The 20,721-nt window shown below is 44.3% G+C and overlaps 1 pseudogene; it reads left to right on the top strand.

Annotated features, from left to right (window-relative positions):
- Nucleotides 1-240: 240 nt before the first annotated feature.
- LOC148005280 (zinc finger matrin-type protein 2 pseudogene) lies at nt 241-893 on the top strand (annotated as a pseudogene).
- Nucleotides 894-20,721: the final 19,828 nt, after the last annotated feature.

Genomic DNA, 20,721 nt, shown 5'->3' with positions numbered 1-20,721 from the left:
CACCTACCAGAGGTAGGGGAAAAGAAAGTTTAATAGGAGAGGGCATATGGACTTGTTTAGAGGTAGTTCTTTGGGGGCAATTCCAATCTTCGTTGTCAGGATATCAACAGTCCAGTCCAAAACACCACATGCAAATTAGTAGCGACAGTTCAGTCCAATCAGAAAACCCCAAACATGAATCAGTAGCAGCAGCTTTATTCAGAGGAAACGGCGAAGCTTCACAGAAGCGGCAGGAATTTTATGGCTTCCCATTCACTTCGCTGTGAAGATGGCGCCTGGCAGTGGACAAAAACCTTGGACTTACGCCGAAAGTGGGACAAAGATGAATATGAGAAGCTCTCGGGGTAGAGACTCACAGAAGAGAGAGGAAAGGAGGACGGAAAACCAGCGCAGACAGTCTACTGGGAGCTTCTACCTCACGGGGATTGCAAGGTGGACTTAGAGTCCAAGCTTGGGAAGACGATTGTTATCACCAAGACGACCCCACAGCGTGAAATGGGAGGTCACTACTGCAATGTGTGGTGAAGGACTCCATTGACTTCCTGGACCACAGTAATGGAAAGAAACATTAGTGAAACCTGGGTACGTCTATGCGCGTGGAACGTTTCACTCTGCATCAGGTAAGGGAACCTTTTGAGGTTAACAAGAAGATGGAAGAGAAGCAGAAGGATTATGATTTTGAGGAAAGGACGAAGGAGCTCAGAGAAGAGGAGGAAACGTCTAAAGCATACGAGGATGACCTGAGACCTAATGTTCTTGGTTTCCTCGGTGCATGTGAAGGAGAAGAAAAGGAGGGCTGAGGCGGACTTGACATTGGGGAGGAGGATGAAATGGCAGCTGTGATGGCTTTCTCTGGCTTTGGAAGAGTTACTGAAGCGTTCTCTTTGGCCTAACGTTGGCCTGTACTGGGCCTAACTCTGAGTGTGTGTTGAAGTGGGGTGGGGGCGTCATTTCGATTTTTGGGTACTGGGGAAGGTCCTTAAGAGTGTAATGGGCAGGGGCTGGGGATTTAGCTCAGTGGTAGAGCGCTTACCTAGGAAGCGCAAGGCCCTGGGTTCGGTCCCCAGCTCCGAAAAAAAGAACCAAAAAAAAAAAAAAAAAAAAAGAGTGTAATGGGCAGGTCTAGAGGGTGGCTGTTTGTGGCCTCCCTCTACGTTGTGAGAGAGCATGGGATGTAGAGGAGGAACTGTGGCGTATTTCTTCAGCCTCAGTACGTGACTGGAGTCACAGAACCTCTGCCCATCTGTGTTCCCAATAAAGAAAGACTGCCTTCGTTGAGACTGCTTTCCCTAAATTACCCTGCATCTTTCTTCATCTATCCAACCTTTTGTCTGATTGCCCTCCTTTTTCCTGTGTCCTGCTATTTTAATTTTTACTCCTGTTCAGCTTGCAGCAGAAGGGTTTTCTGAGTCTCCAGTATGCAGGTGCTGGCATATCCAGAGCTTCCTCCCATTCCACCCAGCGGTTCTCTACCAACTTGTGCATGCATGTGATTTCCACCTGGGTCAATGTGTATGTGGGTAAGTGTGCATGATACACACAAAGAGGAGACCTGAGCTGGAATCTCAGAGCATTGATGACCTGAGACCAAGAATGTTCTTGGTTTCCTCGGTGCATGTGACAGGATATTAAATGGGATGAGTGCTAAAAAAAAACAAAACAAAACAAAAAACACACAAGAAACAGTCAAGATACTACAAGGAGCGTTTTTCTCTCAGAAGTCACGACAAGTGAAGATCAGTGAAGACCAGCAAAGTGTTGGAAGATGAAACAATGCCAGAGTCCTTTCGCTGTCTGCCGGGCTATATTTATATTCGTTGTAAACATCACACAGCCTCTCAAGCTCTGCTCCAGCAAAACATCACGTGCCCTTTCACAAGACGGCTTCTAGAAAAACACTATGTGTCTGTTCTCAGCAAAACACCCTCTCGTGTGTCTGCTTCAGCAGAACATCCTCTCATAAGACAGCTTCCAGAAAAACGTCACAACTGAGTCTCCAAAGAAACCAGAAATTTCCACTTCACTTGTTCTTACAAGCTCCACTTGTGGCCATGGTGGTCGCAGAACTATTTCTCTGGGGAGCTAAGATTGACCTTAGGTGTCTCACAGTTAAAGCGCACTGTTTCAATGAGCAATCCAAAGTTTTGTCAGTATTTTGTTAAAAACTTTTTTTTTTTAATTTTAAAGATGCTCATCCCCTTGTAGCCCAGGCTGGTCTGGAACTCAATACGTTGTGTAAGCTGACTTTGAGCTCTATAAAATTCTTTTGCCTTAGTTTTTCAAATGCTGAAATTACAAGCATGAACCAAAATGCCTGGCTTAAAAACCATTTTTCTACCATGTGGGACCAGGGGTATCAAACTTACGTTGTCAGGCATGTCAGTAAACGCTACATTTCATGGAGCAAGGCATTGGTTATCACAACACAAACGTGTATTCTGAACTCATGGAAGCGGAAAAAAAAATAGCATGAAGTTCCTAATCCAAACACTAGGCGGTGCTCTTGTAAGGCAAACGCAGGCTTTCCTACCGAAAACAACCATCTCCGTGCTTGTAAAGCACAGTTGCCAAGTAGATAGATGCTCTCACTTCATAGTAAGATGTTCAACCCGCTAAGCATGAGAAACAGAGAAGAAATGATTTATTCAGATCTTGAAAGGAGACATTACAAGGAGTAATCTCGGAGCCCTTAGCAATGTAGGACTTAATGGGGCTCCATATTTTGTAGAGTGGACCCAGAACACAGGAAATCATCAGGCACTTTGAGGAAGTGAGTAGGGTTCACTCCTGTTTTGAACATTTTAAGCTCAGCAGGTATGCATACATACGTATTTAAAATATTGTTTTCCTTCAGGGTGTGGAGTAAACTGAGTTGGGAAAGTGATGTGGGCTAGTAATCTCAGCAGTGACGGGAAGATCCCAGTGGCCTTGCTGACCAGCATAGTCTAATCCATGAGTGCCAGGTCCCAGAGAGAGACACCGTCTCAAAACACAAGATGGGAATGATACCTGAGATTAGCCTCTGTTTTCCTCATGTATATGCACATAGGCAGAGAGGATGGACACACACACACACACACACACACACACACACACACACACACGCACACAATTCTTCTCATTTCCAGTACTACACTGTACTGACCCAATTTGGATAGGCTGGATGAGAGAACATAGTTTAGGAGTTCCTTCCCGCCCAGTTGCGAGGTGTGACACATCCCTATTTAGGGACTGGTTTAGCTCTGTGTATTGCCGAATGCTACATGGGATCTGTGGAGCTGCTGAGTGCTTTATGGATCCCGAGTCTGGGTTTGGATGAGAGGAGTGCTTATTTCCACTCTCCCCTCTATCCTGTCGGCCATCAGCGACCACTCTTCCCTTTCAGTTTGCTACCTCTCCCGTGTGCCGCAAGGGATCCTTCTTCAGTCAGAAGGACTGACTTCAGCTTTTATCCACGCCTATGAGAGAACTGTTACGTAGTCTAACCATACGAAAGTGGACGAGAGACCTGCATGAAGGTAGCCTAACCAGCTCTCCATCCAGAGCCTGCTTGTACATGCTGTACTCCGCCACCAAGCTGCGGGCCACCTCAGGTCTCGCTTTCTTTAATAACGTCGCTCTGGTAGGATCTGACTTAGTACGGAGAGGCAATTCAGGGGTTCTGTGTTTGCTTGGTTGTGATAGGGAGTTTTGATATTTAGAAGCAACTTGTCTTGATAGTAGCAGGACATACTCTATTTTCTCTCTGTATCCTCTCTGCACATCATGTGTAGCTTCCTCTGGATGCTGGGTCTGCATAATAGCCTTTCTGTTATATTTATCATCTGTCCATCCACTCACCCAACCACCCACCATCCTTCTGTCTCCCTCTCTCTGCCTCCCTTTCTTCTGTTGGCCTTATACAACCACTGCTCCAGGTGGGATCTTATTGAGTCAACGGTGCCTCATCAATTATTAATATTGTTGTTGTTATTAAATTTGTACTCAAGCTTCTGCGTCCCCGTTACAGAGTCATTCCTACCACCAACCACTAAGAGACACAGGATACTCAACTTTCCAGAACAAAAAGCCCAGAGGGTAGGGGAAGACTACGGATGTGTTCGTACTGTGAAGAGAAATTTCAGAAGATATAAAACCTTTCTACTTAGGAGGGGCTGAATCGGACCATGTGCCTGTCTTCCTCCTAATCCTGAGCTTGATTTCAGCTCTGTGGTGGGGAATTCCACTTTCCGAGGAGCCTTGGCGCTTGCGTGGGGTGGCATCATCCTGTCTCTTGTGGCATCTCACTGTCCTCACACCACCAGCTCCTGGAGTGTTGAGATTCCGGGAGGTTCTTGTGAGGAGATGGGGTTTAGTGATATTTAGGAAACTTAAGGGTCCAACCCAAATTCATGTCTAATCTATGGGTCCTGGTCCCATGATACCATGTTGGCATTGATAGCGTTTTTTTCTCTCCTGAGTAGAGACTTCCGGTGAGGAGCATTAAATCACAGTTTGTGTGTGTGGAGGCATTGATCCGGAAGACCCTGTCAATATGTAAATCTCAGACTTGAGGACACTGTCCTCATCATCACCCATTAACAGTTGGTTAGACAGTCTGACTGTTAGAGAATCAGGCACTGGGAAAAACAAACCCCAGGGCAGTAAGATCGGACAGAAGACAGGAAAATCTTCCAGGCATAGAGTCTAAAGAAGAAGGCAGGCGCAGAGGGAAACCCTCAGGAAGGCTTCCTGGGGACACAGAAAGTGAAGCCGGTCCTCCCGGGAACTGATAGGAGTCAGGGGCAGATCACATCTATCCAAAGTCTGCCTGGCTGGGTTCTGGGCCAGAGCTGGACAAGTACTCGGGTTACCTACAGCCCAGCCTTCTGGCTGTCCCCCATGTCCTCCTCCATGTATTTGGTTTGGTCCCATCTTTGAACGCCAGCAGTAACCGTTTTCGTTAGTGCTTCACAATGCTTTCGTGTGCACGGCTCATGGTTTAGACACTAGGACAAAGCTGAGGCAGGGGCATTCCAGCGGTGTGCCGCAGCCTCTGAACTTCCAGGGATGTCTCACAGTCGTGCTGCCTTTCGTCTCAGCTCCCCCCTGCCCCCCGACGGGAGCTATTCCACTCGTGATTTCCTCCAGCAACCTAAAGCTCCCATTGGTGAAGTTATTTTCCTTTCGAGGTTCTCTCTCACACGGCTCTGAGACTCGTCCTGAGGCTCTTGACTGGTTAAGGCTTCTCCTGGGAGGCAAGGGAGAGTTTAATTGGAAAAAGATCTCTTGCTTCTGGTGGCGATTATCATTCCTTTATCCAGGGCTGCGGTCCTGACCTCAGGCTGCTCCCCATTTTTAGTGCTTTGTAGGAGAAACCGGTCATCAGACCCCCACTGCAGTTCAGGCTTCCTTATTGCCGCTCCATGGTATGAGATAGAAAAGCACCCCCTCCCCCCACCTCCATCCCTTCAGCCAAACTAAATGGTTCTGAGAAAGGCTTTAAAACCACTCTCCGGTGCTCCAGGTAAGGTCAGGGAGAGAGTTTTTTAGCAGGGATTTTATTAGCCCGATCTTGGAGGCGTTCATTCCTTTTTTACCAGGAACCAGGGCCTTCAAAGTCCATCTTCTCTGGGTGCCTCGGAGGTCGCAGCTGCTGAAGTGCACAGCCGGGGCTTGCAATTCCGTCTTCTGATTAAATGTGTGTAGCTGAAGGCTAAACATTTCTAAAGATGCAGCTTGTATGCTTAAAGAGAGACTCTGGGCAGAACGGGATGAACAGAAGTCTATGGGTCTGGGAGCAGGAAGTCATAGGTCCCGGCTCAGTCTTGCGTCTGTGATTTATAGGCCATGCACTTTGTCTTTTATTTTATTTTATTTTTTTAAAAAAGACCATGTAAAATGGTTGCAAAGGAAATGGCTTGGCTGTTGGTTGGCCCAGGCAGAGCTCCTCAAAGGCAGCTTACCTTGTGAGCATCCTTTTTTTCTGCATCTGTGACGGAGAGACTACTTGACCAGGGCTCTCTGGGAGAGGTCCCAGTGGGCCAGGGGCTACTGAGGGAAGATTTTCCCTTTCTCTTTGTAGCCCTCTAAGCTGGACTGCACAGGTCTGTCTGCACTTTCAAATTTCCATGCTCACGGTACAACACCCCCGCTTCCCTCCCAGGCCTGTGATACTTGACATGGTCCTTTCAAAATAGCGAGGTTGAGATGAGATGTAGGTCAGGATGCGATTTGTTCAAAAGTCCCCGGTGTTCTGCATGTCAGGACAAGACCTCCAGTTGACAATAATTCAGGTTGTCTGTAGTGTTTACAGTCTTTTTTTTCCCCTAGGAAAGGACATATGCTGCCTATTTATTGTGTTTTGAGGAAAAGGGGTATTGCAGGAACGTTTTTGGGGAGATTAAACAAAAGTCTACCTATCACGGATAGGGCACCGATGAGAGAGCAAAGTAAAGACTGCATCTGGGTTTGCCTTGGTGAACCAGTGAGTTTATTCGTCTGGTTTAGAGATGCTTGGATGAGGGGTGACCTTCAGGAGTGAGGGTGGCCTCAGAGCCCATATGTCAACAAAAGACTTACCTACCACATCTGCAGAGGTGGGGACCCACCTTCAGCTAATCTTCCGTCTTTTTATACAATTGTCCAACACCTCACAAAACCACAAAACCACATGCAGCTAGAACAGAATTGCATAGAGCTGGGGGAGGCACAGGCACAGGCACAGGAGGAGGCAGACTCCCAGCCAGGGGTTTAACGATAGCGTCCAGGCCCTTTCCGTGATCTTCTGGTCACTTCTGAGTCATCACAATTGCTCTGATTAAGATGGTGATGCCTGCTATGTCCAGAGGACATTATTCTACGGTGGGGAAGCTCCTTGACCAAAGACAGATCCATTTATTCTCCCCCTTTTGTAGGATCTTTCATGGGATGAAGGAATTACTTTTGCCAGGGAGCGATTAAAATTTCTCAAACTTACGAGAGATAAAAGACAGTTATCTCCTGGTATTCACGGGCACTTTTACGTGAATTAATTTGGCTTATAAGTCTTGAATGGTAGCCAGCTGAGGGTAACCGGGAGGGAGGAACATGGAGATTAGTGTGTGTTTCGACATACGAATGTTGGAGGGTTGGTAGCAGCTTAGGAGGGTACCGGTATCTCTCTGTAGGGCAGGGTGGATGCTCCCGGGGAAAATTCATCTACTCCCCACAAGGCCCCCAGACTACTGCTATCTCTCTGCTCAACTACACTATTGACTCGTGTGGCCAAGTAATTAGAGAGAGCCCCAGTGGGAAGCATTCCATTCTGCCTCCTTCTCCTCATACTTTAAAATGACCTTTAAAGTTGCTAATTGTGCTGTCTTCTTGTGGCTTTTAATCTTTTCGTTTTATTTATTTATTTAGTTGGTTGTAAACGAGTCAGATATTTTCTTGTTTTAGAACCTTTTGGGAATGAGTGTGGAAAAAAAAATCTCTCATTTAAGAAAGATTAAAGAATTAGTCTCTCCCAGGGGATGTATTCCCTAATTGGTTATCCAATAAGGAGTGGTCAGCCCTGAAATCATATACACACAATCAACAACACTAAATAGACTCAGCCGGTTATATTTATATAGTTATTAGGACACACACACACACACATACACACACACCTGTAACAGTTGGAATCAGAGAAAATGAAGTCATCAATCTGAGAGGAAGCTGGGGGTATGAGAAGTATTGGAGAGAGGAATGTGATGTGATTACATTTCAATTAGAATAAAAAGGTTAAAAAAAGAAATATTTTAAAATCTATGTCTTGGTGTGGCACCATAATCTGGGAGTCCAGCCTGTATTGGAATGTTAGGTGGCATTCACCATCATGGTTTTAAATTACTAAGTTATTAAAATGTTGGTAACTCAAAGCTATCTAATACATGTATGAGTGTTTTGCATGCATGTATGTCCATGCATCATATGTGTTCAGTGCCTATGGAGGCCAGAAAAGGGATGTCAGATCCTCTAGCACTTGAGTTACCACAGTTGTGAGCTGCCGTGTTGGTGCTGGGATTCAAACCCACAATCCTGTGGAAGAACAGCCCCTACTTACATCTGGTAGGCCATCTCCCCAGTCTACTTGTTTGTGCAGGTTGGAGTTTACTGCTCCTGAAGCCCCCAAGTGACCCACCGATTTATTTCTTCAGAAGCCACCATGACCCCACAGTTCAGTAATAGAAGCTGTTGATATAAGGGTCTTCTGCCTGTTCAGGCCTTTGGTCAGTAGAAGCCTGGGGTGATGCTTTTGTCACCTCACCTCTCCTTGCTGAGCATTACTACCTAAGTGCCACATACACAAATCCGTCCCTTCCTTACTTTTACAGAAGTTTTGTTTGAATGCAACTAAATTCGGGTAATGTTATGGATATATTACTACTGCAAAAGCAGGGCCGAGGGTTACACCTCAGATCCTATTGTCGTAAAAGCCTAAATTATTTACCATTTAGCTGGTTTGCAGTGAAAGTTCACTGGTCTGTTTATCTGTCCCCCAGGCCACTGTCAGGGTTGAGACAGTGACATGGAGCTCATTCTGTAAACACAGTACCTCATCCGGTCACACAGCTTCTTGGCTTCCTTACTTTGGGTTCTTCCTTGGTCCCTTCTAGCCTTGTTCCTTGTAGCTGAACATAACCGCTGACAAAGTGGAAAGGGACAGTGGAGGGGAGCTGGCTCTTAAAGATAAAGAAACCCTCTGAGTTTTTCTGACATTAAAAAGAGTGTACACACACACACACACACACACACACACACACACACACACACACGCAGAAACCAAAAGCAAAACACAACAAAGCAATAGAAAACAAACTGTGTCAGTGTCTCCTCATTTGCATGGAGCTGTCTGTGGTTCAGAGAGCCCATCTGCGATCCATTCGAGCTAAAGTCCCATTTGTCACTGCTGTCAGGATGGGAAAATATATTTGAAACCTTTTCTGCTTTAAGGAAAATAGAAGGCTTCACTGCACTTGACACTGAGCTGAAACTTTGCCATGCTCTGAAAGATGTCAGTTCTGAGGAAGATGTGTGCAAACCGAGAGTCAGACAAAACAATTATCCTTGAAGAGGGGAGTTCGCATTGCGCTCTAACAAGATCTGTTCTCCAGAAAGCCTGTAGGTCCTTCTAACAAGAAGCCATGAATTGGCTAGCACTGGGGTGGTCTTTGCAAACAGACTAAACTTCACCAACCCACTTATTGGAGATCTGTGTCAGGGACAATCTAAGGTAACAGAGCTGGACCGTGGTTTCTGTCAGTTCATAGATGTGTCTTGTGTTTGCCCTTAGACTAATGAATTTATTAACTGATTAGCTAAAAATGGTAACTGTTCTTTATTAAAGAGAAAAGGCCACACCAGAAAACAGAGCAAGGCATGATAAATGAACGGCACCTGGCAGCCCTCAGCCACCACTTTCCATTTAGAACAGCAGTGACGCAGAAGACACCTCTTGATAAAAGTGTTCCTTCCCCTTTGTTTCTCCTGCACGGGAGGAAGGGTTGCTTTGGCTGTAGAATTATCTTTCAGCCTTTCTGCCTCATCATTTGGAGAAAGATCCTGTTTAAGGGTCTGTTTTCTCATCTCTCTGAATACAAAACACATTCAGGGGTTAGGTACACAGATCAAAAGACAATGACTTAGTCAATACCCACGCTTAGGAGTCCTGATCTCAGGAGAGACACCTCTACCAGAGAAGAGGAGACCAGCGCGCATCCCGGCTTCTGCGTGGCCTCATATGCGCTCTCAGCTTAGACTATCCATTAGACTAAGTTAGACAAGGCACACAGCTTGCAGTTTACAGATGACTTGAATGTGGCTAAAGAAAAATCAGCCTCTTCTCGGGCAAATTCTTACATCGTTGCTTCTCTAGGGTCCCTGCCATTACATTCCTAATTGCTCTGGTCCACTTGCTAACTTTCACTAAGACATAGAAAGATCTGGGAAGAAAACCAAAAAGGGAGAGAAGAGAAGGCATGGAGAAATGTGGGATTAGCAAAATAAGAAAATGGCTGATTACAGAAACCTCTGGGTCAAAATGAAAGAGGAGGGAGGAAAAAAGGGAGGGAGGGAGGAAGGAAGGGAGGGAAGGAGGAAGGAAGGAAGGAAGGAAGGGAGGAAGGGAGGGATGAAGGGAGGGAAGGAGGGAGGGAGAAAGAGACACAGAGAAAGAGAACCACTCTCGATTTGAGAAGCAAAAGGGCCATTAGAATCTATGTAATAGGATAGTTCTAAAGACGTTGTCTCACAGGGGATTAGTGCAGGCCTGCAGACTCTTCAGGGAAATGCTGGAAACAGGCACTTTTTATAGGTCATTTTGTTTCCCTGAGTGAGTTTTTATGTGGAAAACGATTGACTTTTTTTTTTTAACCTCTAGAATTTGAAATTAGGGGCACTGATGAAAGCAAGGAGATAGAGGGGTGTGTGTGTGTGTGTGTGTGTGTGTGTGTGTGTGTGCGTGCCTGTGTGTGTGTGTGTGCCTGTGTGTGTGTGTGTGCCTGTGTGTGTCTGTGTGTGCGTGTGTGCGTGCCTGTGTGTGTGTGTGCGTGCCTGTGTGTGTGTATGTGTGTGTGTGAAATGTGTCTCGGGAGGGTAGACTGGGAGGCAATATAAAATCAGGCATTAGAAAGTGCAAGTCTGGGTTCAAATCCCAGTTTTGCAGTTGGGCAGAGACACGAAGATCTCTGGGTTTGAGGTCAGCGTGGTCTATTGAATGAGCTTCATGGTAGGCAGAGCTACACAGAGGAACCCTGTCTTGAACAAAAATAAACAAATTAAAAAAAAAACCCCTCGGGCTGGAGAGATGGCTCAGCGGTTAAGAGCACCCGACTGCTCTTCCAGAGGTCATGAGTTCAATTCCCAGCAACCACATGGTGGTTCACAACCATCTGTAAAGAGATCTGATGCCCTCTTCTGGTGTATCTGAAGACAGCTACAGTGTACTTATATATAATAAATAAATAAATCTTTAAAAAAAAAAACCCTCAAACAAACCCCAAACCCAAAACCAACCAACCAAAAAAAAAAAAAAAAAAAAAAAAAAAAAAAAAAAAAAAAAAAAGAAAAAAAGCTATAGTCTTTGTGTCTGAATTGTGTCCCATGCAACACAGGACTAATAGCTTGGCATAGTGCACACACCCATGGCTTCAGCGCTTGAAAGTCAGGACTAATAACACATACATTGTACAGGATATTGTAACCAGTTGAAATAAGACACCTGAAATACTTTAAAGCAATGAGGATCTGACACACAGTTCCCGTTCATCTTTCCCCAGCACACGGCAGAGAGCAGACGGGCTCACATCTCATTCATAGTGTAGATCAAGTAGAACTTTTCACTGAGCATTTCTAAAGCAGCGTTCCCTATTTAGAAGAGATTCGTATCGAGGAATCGGCGCTCTCCTGGCGATGAACAGCCTGGAAAAAGCCTACTGTGCACAGCTAGAACTGTGAAGAGGATTGGTTACACGAGTGAGAAAAAAGCAAAGTGGGAGCCAACAGGTTAGAGCTGAGTTTGGCGTGTTTAGGACTCCCCAGGATCGGTCCTTGCTTGTGAAATCCTTAGAGACAGCTCTTCGGGAACCCGAAGGTGGAAAATGGTAGGCAGATCTCAGTTTAGGCCCACACGGAAGGAGGGTGGGTTGAGCTTCTGCCCACCACTCCCCCTTGATGTCCTTGTACCAGGGAGTCCTCTGTCTTTTTTTTTTTTTTTGGTTCTTTTTTTCGGAGCTGGGAACCGAACCCAGGGCCTTGCGCTTCCTAGGCAAGCGCTCTACCACTGAGCTAAATCCCCAACCCGTCCTCTGTCTTTTAAAAAAAAACTTTTGGTTTTTGGTTTTTCGAGACCAGGTTTCTCTGTGTAACCGTCCTGGTTGTCCTGGAGCTCACTCTGTAGACCAGGCTAACCTCAAACTCAGAGTTCCGCCTGCCTCTGTCTCCCAAGTGATAGGATAAAGGCGTGCACCACTAAGGCGTTGGCGGCTCTTCTGTCTTTAAACCGTTAGGAAGGCACGTCCTCCTCGGGAAGGGTTTATTATTAACTTTGTTGGCTATTCCATGTAGCTCGAGTCTTGTTTTTCTTCACCCACAGAAATGATACCAGTTCGTTATTGGAAACACAGACTGCACTGCGGATCTGCTCCAAGATCCTGTTGGGCCTATGCTCTTTTTGTAGTGTAGATTGTAGGCCTAGCAGGAAGTGGCTTGTGTTTGGAAACTTAACACACAAGGAGCACAGAAGGACGCTCCTCAAGAATCGTACAGCTGCAGAAAGGGGGTTCATTCTTCTCACGTGAGCTTAGGGGTTGACAGCCTCTCAGCTTCTTTTACTCCCGTTTGCTCCAGTTTCGTTGGCTCAGCTCAGTGACGTCAGGCTGGCCTCTCTGACCACTCCCCCCCCCCCCCCCCCGTTCTTTATTGCTTCTTATATGCAAGACTTGATTCCAAAAATCTCCTCAACAACCCAGCTGGAAAAGAGAATTAAGTGCCAGCTACCCCCATCCTGATGAGGGGAGCAGAAACTTTCCCAGCAGCTCCCACCAATTGCTGGCTCCTGTTTGGCTGACCACATCTGTGCTGTATGACTCCCTCAGCCCGCAGGAGGAGGTCAGCAAGGAAATAGAGCAGGTGTCAGGAACCATTTCCACAGAAGGTGAGTGTGACTCTCACAGAGGTTGAGAAGGGAAGGGGCGTGTCAGCATTTCATCTGTTACCGAGGCGATTAGCAGGGTAGGTAAGGGTGACTTACAGCAGATTTGCTGAAATAAGTTTGCTAGGTTAGAGACAAAGCTGTCTAGTGTCCCACAGGATAACTTGTGCTATTATCTCTCAAGTAGACAAAACCTCTGGAGTCTGGCCTATGTGGAAACAGGTAAGTTATCATACAATAATGTAGAACAGGGCTCCAATCAGTAATGTCAAAAGTTAAATAGTGTTATATTCTGATAAAGAATTAAATAATCCAAGGCGAGGGCTAGTGGCCAGTGTGCCAGGGCGATATTACAAGGATGTCCGTTCTGTTTCATTACTTTCTTAAGACCCCCGAGAGAATCGGGGTTGGCTCCTTGTGCCTGTAGCAGAAGCTATGTGCAGGTGTCATGGCAAAGACTAAAATTTGCTATTGGAATTTGAAGGTTCTTATTTGGTTCATAAAACATTTCTGCTAGCCTAGGACAGCTATCCCAAGTGCTGAGAACAAAAAAATCCATACATGCATCCCCTGCTTTTGGAAAACTCAACACTCAAATCCAGATAAAACCATTAAATTGAAAGGTATGCATTTTCATTAGAAATGGATTGTGTACCTCGCAGAGGGATTTGCAATGGGTGTTTTATCTATTAATAATCACTTCTCTGAACTAATTTAAAGTATTTGATTTCGGCTTTCTGGGACACATTGCTTAACTGAACTAGACAATGCTTGTACTCTGAACTTTATTATTGTCCAGAGACATATTTCTTTCTGTTGTACTTATAGATAGCTCCTTTTAAATTGTATTTGTAAGGTTTGCTTTGAAACCCCTGAAAAGCTCCTAACCACAAAGGCGTTATGGAAAGGATTCCCCATTGAATGAAGAAGGACATAGTCATTGGATGTCTACTGCACTGTTTTTTTACATTGCAAAGACTCAGCCAAATTGAAAAGGCCTCTTCACATATAGAGAGAATTTATTATTTTTTTAAAGGTATGCTCGTATGGTTTCACAGTCATGAAAAGATACAAATTTGAATGAAATTTCTTCTAAGAGGACATTTGAAACAGCACTCAGATGCCAGGCTAATTGACTACTCACCTGTAGAACCGTTGCTTAACAGACACCTGATAAGCTAGGTTCAGTGGGAAGTAGGGCGCTGGAACAAGGGCAGTATTGTGAATTGTAGAAACTAACCAGAGCAGGGGACCTGTTCCTATTGGTTATGCATGATGTAAAGAGAAAGATGATTAATAGAAACAAGGATGACGGCTGGAAGGGTGGCTGAGTGGTTAAGAGCGCTTGCTGCTCTTCCAGAGGACCAAAATTAATTTCCCACAATCACTTGGGGCTAACAGCCATCTCTAACTCCAGTTCCAGGGATCTGATGCCCTCTTCTGGCCTGCATGGGTACTGCATGCACTGGGCGCACAGATATAAACGCAAGCAAAACGCCAATATACTTTAAAAATCAATATATCTTTAAAGAACAGGAGGAGGAGGAGGAGGAGGAGTAGGAGGAGGAGGAGGAGGAGGAAGAGGAGAAGGAGAAGGGAAGGTAAGGAACGAAGGAAGGAAGGAAGAAAGAGAGAGAGAAAGAAAGAAAGAAAGAAAGGAAGGAAGGAAGGAAGGAAGGAAGGAAGGAAGGAAGGAAGGAGAACAAGAAGAGGGCAGAAGCCACAGATCCAGTCCGCTGGTTAGGAATTACATAAAGAAAGAGACTGTTGCTTTAATATGGAAATGCAGAGAATTTGTTCTGCCGGAGTTCTGAACTCCTGCACTCCATCTGCAAGGGAAACTGGTTTTCCAGTGGCTAAACCTCTCAGTATGGAACCAGTGGACCAGACAGAGCTTTAAAGATTTGGCTTGGCATTGCTTAAAGGGAGCAGTGGTTTTGATTTTCTGGATTCTAATGTTTTAAGTCTTTCTTTTCTTATGTGGGGATTAAATACCCAAAGATTAGAGAGAAAAGAGACAAAAGAGTCTTCAGCGGGTGAGATGTCAGGAGTGGTCTGTAATGGGTGTTCAGGCAACTTAGAATTAGCACTAATTTTCTCGAGGCTTTCTGAGTACTTTCTCCCCACTCCCAGCTTTTGTGTGCTGTCTGTTTGTTGGACATTTCCTTCTTTGCTCTTTGCCCCTTAACTTCACCGGAAGCTTCACAAATGCGGGTGCGAAGTCCAGCGAGGCCACCCTGACGGGTCACAAACATCCATTTCTGCTGTTCCACGAATGCTGGGTTTGTCAGCGGGGAGACCCATTACATTACAGTTCATTTTCAGCTGGAGTGTCTTAAAAGCTCCGGTGCCTCTGGTGCCTTGGATGGATATTTCTAGAGAGATAGAAACTTCTTTTCTTTTCTTTCTGTCCGGAGCTGAGGACGGTACTCAGGGCCTTGTGCTTGCTAGGCAAGTGCTCTACCACTGAGCTAAATCCCCATCCCCGAGAGATAGACTTCTTAAAAGTAGTTCCCAGGGAGAGACTTTTGCTCCTGCCCAGTGTCCCTCTTTACTTTCTTCTCCCCCTCACCCCACCCTCCTTTCCTCTCTGGAGAGCCCGGAGCACATTTTTCTCTGAAGGGCTTAATTACTCAGCCTTCTACGACACTACAGCTCTATAGGTGGCCCCTGATGGGAGGAGCCCCTTGGTCTCAAGAGCCTTTCTTTTGGGTGGCACCAGGGCAACTTTAGTCTATCACAGCTCCGGATGCTGCAATGAGGTTGAGGACTACCTGACGTCATGAGGGAAGAGGAAGCCCGAGGCTCTTCCAGAGCTTGGATCTTCTCTCTTAGTTATGTGAGGGGCTCATTCTTCTGTTTGGAAGGCAGCACGGAGAAAGCCTGGAACCGTGGTGGTGAAATGTGTGGGCAAGATGAGTTGGCGCATGCAAGATGGCACTGCGATTTACAAATTGATCTTATACAATGCGTACTGGCTCCCGGGCTTGTTCATTTGCTTTTGTTTTGTTTTTCCCCATGGGGAGATTGTGCTGTACGCATACCAAGACCACCTGAATAATGCTACTCTGCTTGGGTAGACTTTAACATTTAAGTTTTAAACATTTTAAAGTATTTTATGTGCATGGAAGTTTTGCCTGCCCGTGTGTCTGTGTACCAGAAAAAGCATGTTGGATTCCCAGGAGCCGGAGTTACAGGCTGCTAGGAAATGCCATTGGGGTTCTGAGAATGAAACCCAGGCCCTCTGCAGAAGCAGACATTGCTCTTAGCATCTGAGCTGTCATGCTAGCTCCTTAGCTGAGTGATATAAAAGCTGGCTAAGGGGTTTTAGATTCAGATGGATGTAGGGAACAGTGGAAATATCATCTCTGTCCACACAGGCATTTTACTGTAGTCACTATACATTTTAAAAAGAGGTTCAGTTATTTTATTTATTTATTTATTTATTTATTTGTTTGTTTGTTTGTTTGTTTATTTATTTTTTTATTAACTTGAGTATTTCTTTTTTTTTTTTTATTAACTTGAGTATTTCTTATATACATTTCAAGTGTTATTCCCTTTCCCGGTTTCCGGGCAAACATCCCCCTCCCCCCTCCCCTTCCTTATGGGTGTTCCCCTCCCAACCCTCCCCCCATTGCCGCCCTTCCCCCATAGTCTAGTTCACTGGGGGTTCAGTCTTAGCAGGACCCAGGGCTTCCCCTTCCACTGGTGCTCTTACTAGGATATTCATTGCTACCTATGGGGTCAGAGTCCAGGGTCAGTCCATGTATAGTCTTTAGGTAGTGGCTTAGTCCCTGGAAGCTCTGGTTGCTTGACATTGTTGTACTTTTGGGGTCTCGAGCCCCTTCAAGCTCTTCCAGTTCTTTCTCTGATTCCTTCAACGGGGGACCTATTCTCAGCTCAGTGGTTTGCTGCTGGCATTCGCCTCTGTATTTGCTGTATTCTGGCTGTGTCTCTCAGGAGCGATCTACATCCGGCTCCTGTCGGTCTGCACTTCTTTGCTTCATCCATCTTGTCCAATTGGGTGGCTGTATATGTATGGGCCACATGTGGGGCAGGCTCTGAATGGGTGTTCCTTCAGTCTCTGTTTTAATCTTTGCCTCTCCCTTCCCAGCCAAGGGTATTCTTTTTCCTCATTTAAAGAAGGAGTGAAGCATTCACATTTTGATCATCCGTCTTGAGTTTCGTTTGTTCTAGGGATCTAGGGTAATTCAAGCATTTGGGCTAATAGCCACTTATCAATGAGTGCATACCATGTATGTCTTTCTGTGATTGGGTTAGCTCACTCAGGATGATATTTTCCAGTTCCAACCATTTGCCTACGAATTTCATAGACTCGTTGTTTTTGATAGCTGAGTAATATTCCATTGTGTAGATGTACCACATTTTCTGTATCCATTCCTCTGTTGAAGGGCATCTGGGTTCTTTCCATTTTCTGGCTATTATAAATAAGGCTGCGATGAACATAGTGGAGCACGTGTCTCTTTTATATGTTGAGGCATCTTTTGGGTATATGCCCAAGAGAGGTATAGCTGGATCCTCAGGCAGTTCAATGTCCAATTTTCTGAGGAACCTCCAGACTGATTTCCAGAATGGTTTTACCAGTCTGCAATCCCACCAACAATGGAGGAGTGTTCCTCTTTCTCCACATCCTCGCCAGCATCTGCTGTCACCTGAGTTTTTGATCTTAGCCATTCTCACTGGTGTGAGGTGAAATCTCAGGGTTGTTTTGATTTGCATTTCCCTTATGACTAAAGATGTTGAACATTTCTTTAGGTGTTTCTCAGCCATTCGGCATTCCTCAGCTGTGAATTCTTTGTTTAGCTCTGAACCCCATTTTTTAATAGGGTTATTTGTTTCCCTGCGGTCTAACTTCTTGAGTTCTTTGTATATTTTGGATATAAGGCCTCTATCTGTTGTAGGATTGGTAAAGATCTTTTCCCAATCTGTTGGTTGCCGTTTTGTCCTAACCACCGTGTCCTTTGCCTTACAGAAGCTTTGCAGTTTTATGAGATCCCATTTGTCGATTCTTGATCTTAGAGCATAAGCCATTGGTGTTTTGTTCAGGAAATTTTTTCCAGTGCCCATGTGTTCCAGATGCTTCCCTAGTTTTTCTTCTATTAGTTTGAGTGTGTCTGGTTTGATGTGGAGGTCCTTGATCCACTTGGACTTAAGCTTTGTACAGGGTGATAAGCATGGATCGATCTGCATTCTTCTACATGTTGCCCTCCAGTTGAACCAGCACCATTTGCTGAAAATGCTATCTTTTTTCCATTGGATGGTTTTGGCTCCTTTGTCAAAAATCAAGTGACCATAGGTGTGTGGGTTCATTTCTGGGTCCTCAATTCTATTCCATTGGTCTATCTGTCTGTCTCTGTACCAATACCATGCAGTTTTTATCACTATTGCTCTGTAATACTGCTTGAGTTCAGGGATAGTGATTCCCCCTGAAGTCCTTTTATTGTTGAGGATAGCTTTAGCTATCCTGGGTTTTTTGTTATTCCAGATGAATTTGCAAATTGTTCTGTCTAACTCTTTGAAGAATTGGATTGGTATTTTGATGGGGATTGCATTGAATCTGTAGATTGCTTTTGGTAAAATGGCCATTTTTACTATATTAATCCTGCCAATCCATGAGCATGGGAGATCTTTCCATCTTCTGAGGTCTTCTTCAATTTCTTTCCTCAGTGTCTTGAAGTTCTTATTGTACAGATCTTTTACTTGCTTGGTTAAAGTCACACCGAGGTACTTTATATTATTTGGGTCTATTATGAAGGGTGTCGTTTCCCTAATTTCTTTCTCGGCTTGTTTCTCTTTTGTATAGAGGAAGGCAACTGATTTATTTGAGTTAATTTTAACCCAGCCACTTTGCTGAAGTTGTTTATCAGCTTTAGTAGTTCTCTGGTGGAACTTTTGGGATCACTTAAATATACTATCATATCATCTGCAAATAGTGATATTTTGACTTCTTCTTTTCCGATCTGTATCCCCTTGATCTCCTTTTGTTGTCTGATTGCTCTGGCTAGAACTTCAAGAACTATATTGAATAAGTAGGGAGAGAGTGGGCAGCCTTGTCTAGTCCCTGATTTTAGTGGGATTGCTTCGAGTTTCTCTCCATTTAGTTTAATGTTAGCAACTGGTTTGCTGTATATGGCTTTTACTATGTTTAGGTATGGGCCTTGAATTCCTATTCTTTCCAGGACTTTTATCATGAAGGGGTGTTGAATTTTGTCAAATGCTTTCTCAGCATCTAATGAAATGATCATGTGGTTTTGTTCTTTCAGTTTGTTTATATGATGGATCACGTTGATGGTTTTCCGTATATTAAACCATCCCTGCATGCCTGGGATGAAGCCTACTTGATCATGGTGGATGATTGTTTTGATGTGCTCTTGAATTCGGTTTGCCAGAATTTTATTGAGTATTTTTGCGTCGATATTCATAAGGGAAATTGGTCTGAAGTTCTCTTTCTTTGTTGTGTCTTTGTGTGGTTTAGGTATAAGAGTAATTGTGGCTTCGTAGAAGGAATTCGGTAGTGCTCCATCTGTTTCAATTTTGTGGAATAGTTTGGATAATATTGGTATGAGGTCTTCTATGAAGGTTTGATAGAATTCTGCACTAAACCCGTCTGGACCTGGGCTCTTTTTGGTTTGAAGACCTTTAATGACTGCTTCTATTTCCTTAGGAGTTATGGGGTTGTTTAACTGGTTTATCTGTTCCTGATTTAACTTCGATACCTGGTATCTGTCTAGGAAATTGTCCATTTCCTGAAGATTTTCAAATTTTGTTGAATATAGGTTTTTATAGTAAGATCTGATGATTTTTTGAATTTCCTCTGAATCTGTAGTTATGTCTCCCTTTTCATTTCTAATTTTGTTAATTTGGACGCACTCTCTGTGTCCTCTCGTTAGTCTGGCTAAGGGTTTATCTATCTTGTTGATTTTCTCAAAGAACCAACTTTTGGTTCTGTTGATTCTTTCTATGGTCCTTTTTGTTTCTACTTGGTTGATTTCAGCTCTGAGTTTGATTATTTCCTGCCTTCTACTCCTCCTGGGTGTATTTGCTTCTTTTTGTTCTAGAGCTTTTAGGTGTGCTGTCAAGCTGCTGACATATGCTCTTTCCTGTTTCTTTCTGCAGGCACTCAGCGCTATGAGTTTTCCTCTTAGCACAGCTTTCATTGTGTCCCATAAGTTTGGGTATGTTGTATCTTCATTTTCATTAAATTCTAAAAAGTTTTTAATTTCTTTCTTTATTTCTTCCTTGACCAGGTTATCATTGAGTAGAGCATTGTTCAATTTCCACGTATATGTGGGCATTCTTCCCTTATTGTTATTGAAGACCAGTTTTAGGCCGTGGTGGTCCGATAGCACGCATGGGATTATCTCTATCTTTCTGTACCTGTTGAGGCCCGTTTTTTGACCAATTATATGGTCAATTTTGGAGAAAGTACCATGAGGAGCTGAGAAGAAGGTATATCCTTTTGCTTTAGGATAGAATGTTCTATAAATATCCGTTAAGTCCATTTGGCTCATGACTTCTCTTAGTCTGTCGACATCACTGTTTAATTTCTGTTTCCATGATCTGTCCATTGATGAGAGTGGGGTGTTGAAGTCTCCCACTATTATTGTGTGAGGTGCAATGTGTGTTTTGAGCTTTAGTAAGGTTTCTTTTACGTATGTAGGTGCCCTTGTATTTGGGGCATAGATATTTAGGATTGAGAGTTCATCTTGGTGGATTTTTCCTTTGATGAATATGAAGTGTCCTTCCTTATCTTTTTTGATGACTTTTAGTTGGAAATTGATTTTATTTGATATTAGAATGGCTACTCCAGCTTGCTTCTTCTGACCATTTGCTTGGAAAGTTGTTTTCCAGCCTTTCACTCTGAGGTAGTGTCTGTCTTTGTCTCTGAGGTGTGTTTCCTGTAGGCAGCAGAATGCAGGGTCCTCATTGCGTATCCAGTTTGTTAATCTATGTCTTTTTATTGGGGAGTTGAGGCCATTGATATTGAGAGATATTAAGGAATAGTGATTATTGCTTCCCTTTATATTCATATTTGGATGTGAGGT

Source organism: Rattus norvegicus, chromosome 6, assembly GCF_021556685.1.
Source record: "Rattus norvegicus strain SHRSP/BbbUtx chromosome 6, alternate assembly SHRSP_T2T, whole genome shotgun sequence".
Taxonomy (NCBI): Eukaryota; Metazoa; Chordata; class Mammalia; order Rodentia; family Muridae; genus Rattus; species Rattus norvegicus.
Note: the sequence above shows the minus strand (reverse complement) of the source record. Positions and strands in the feature narration are given on the sequence as shown.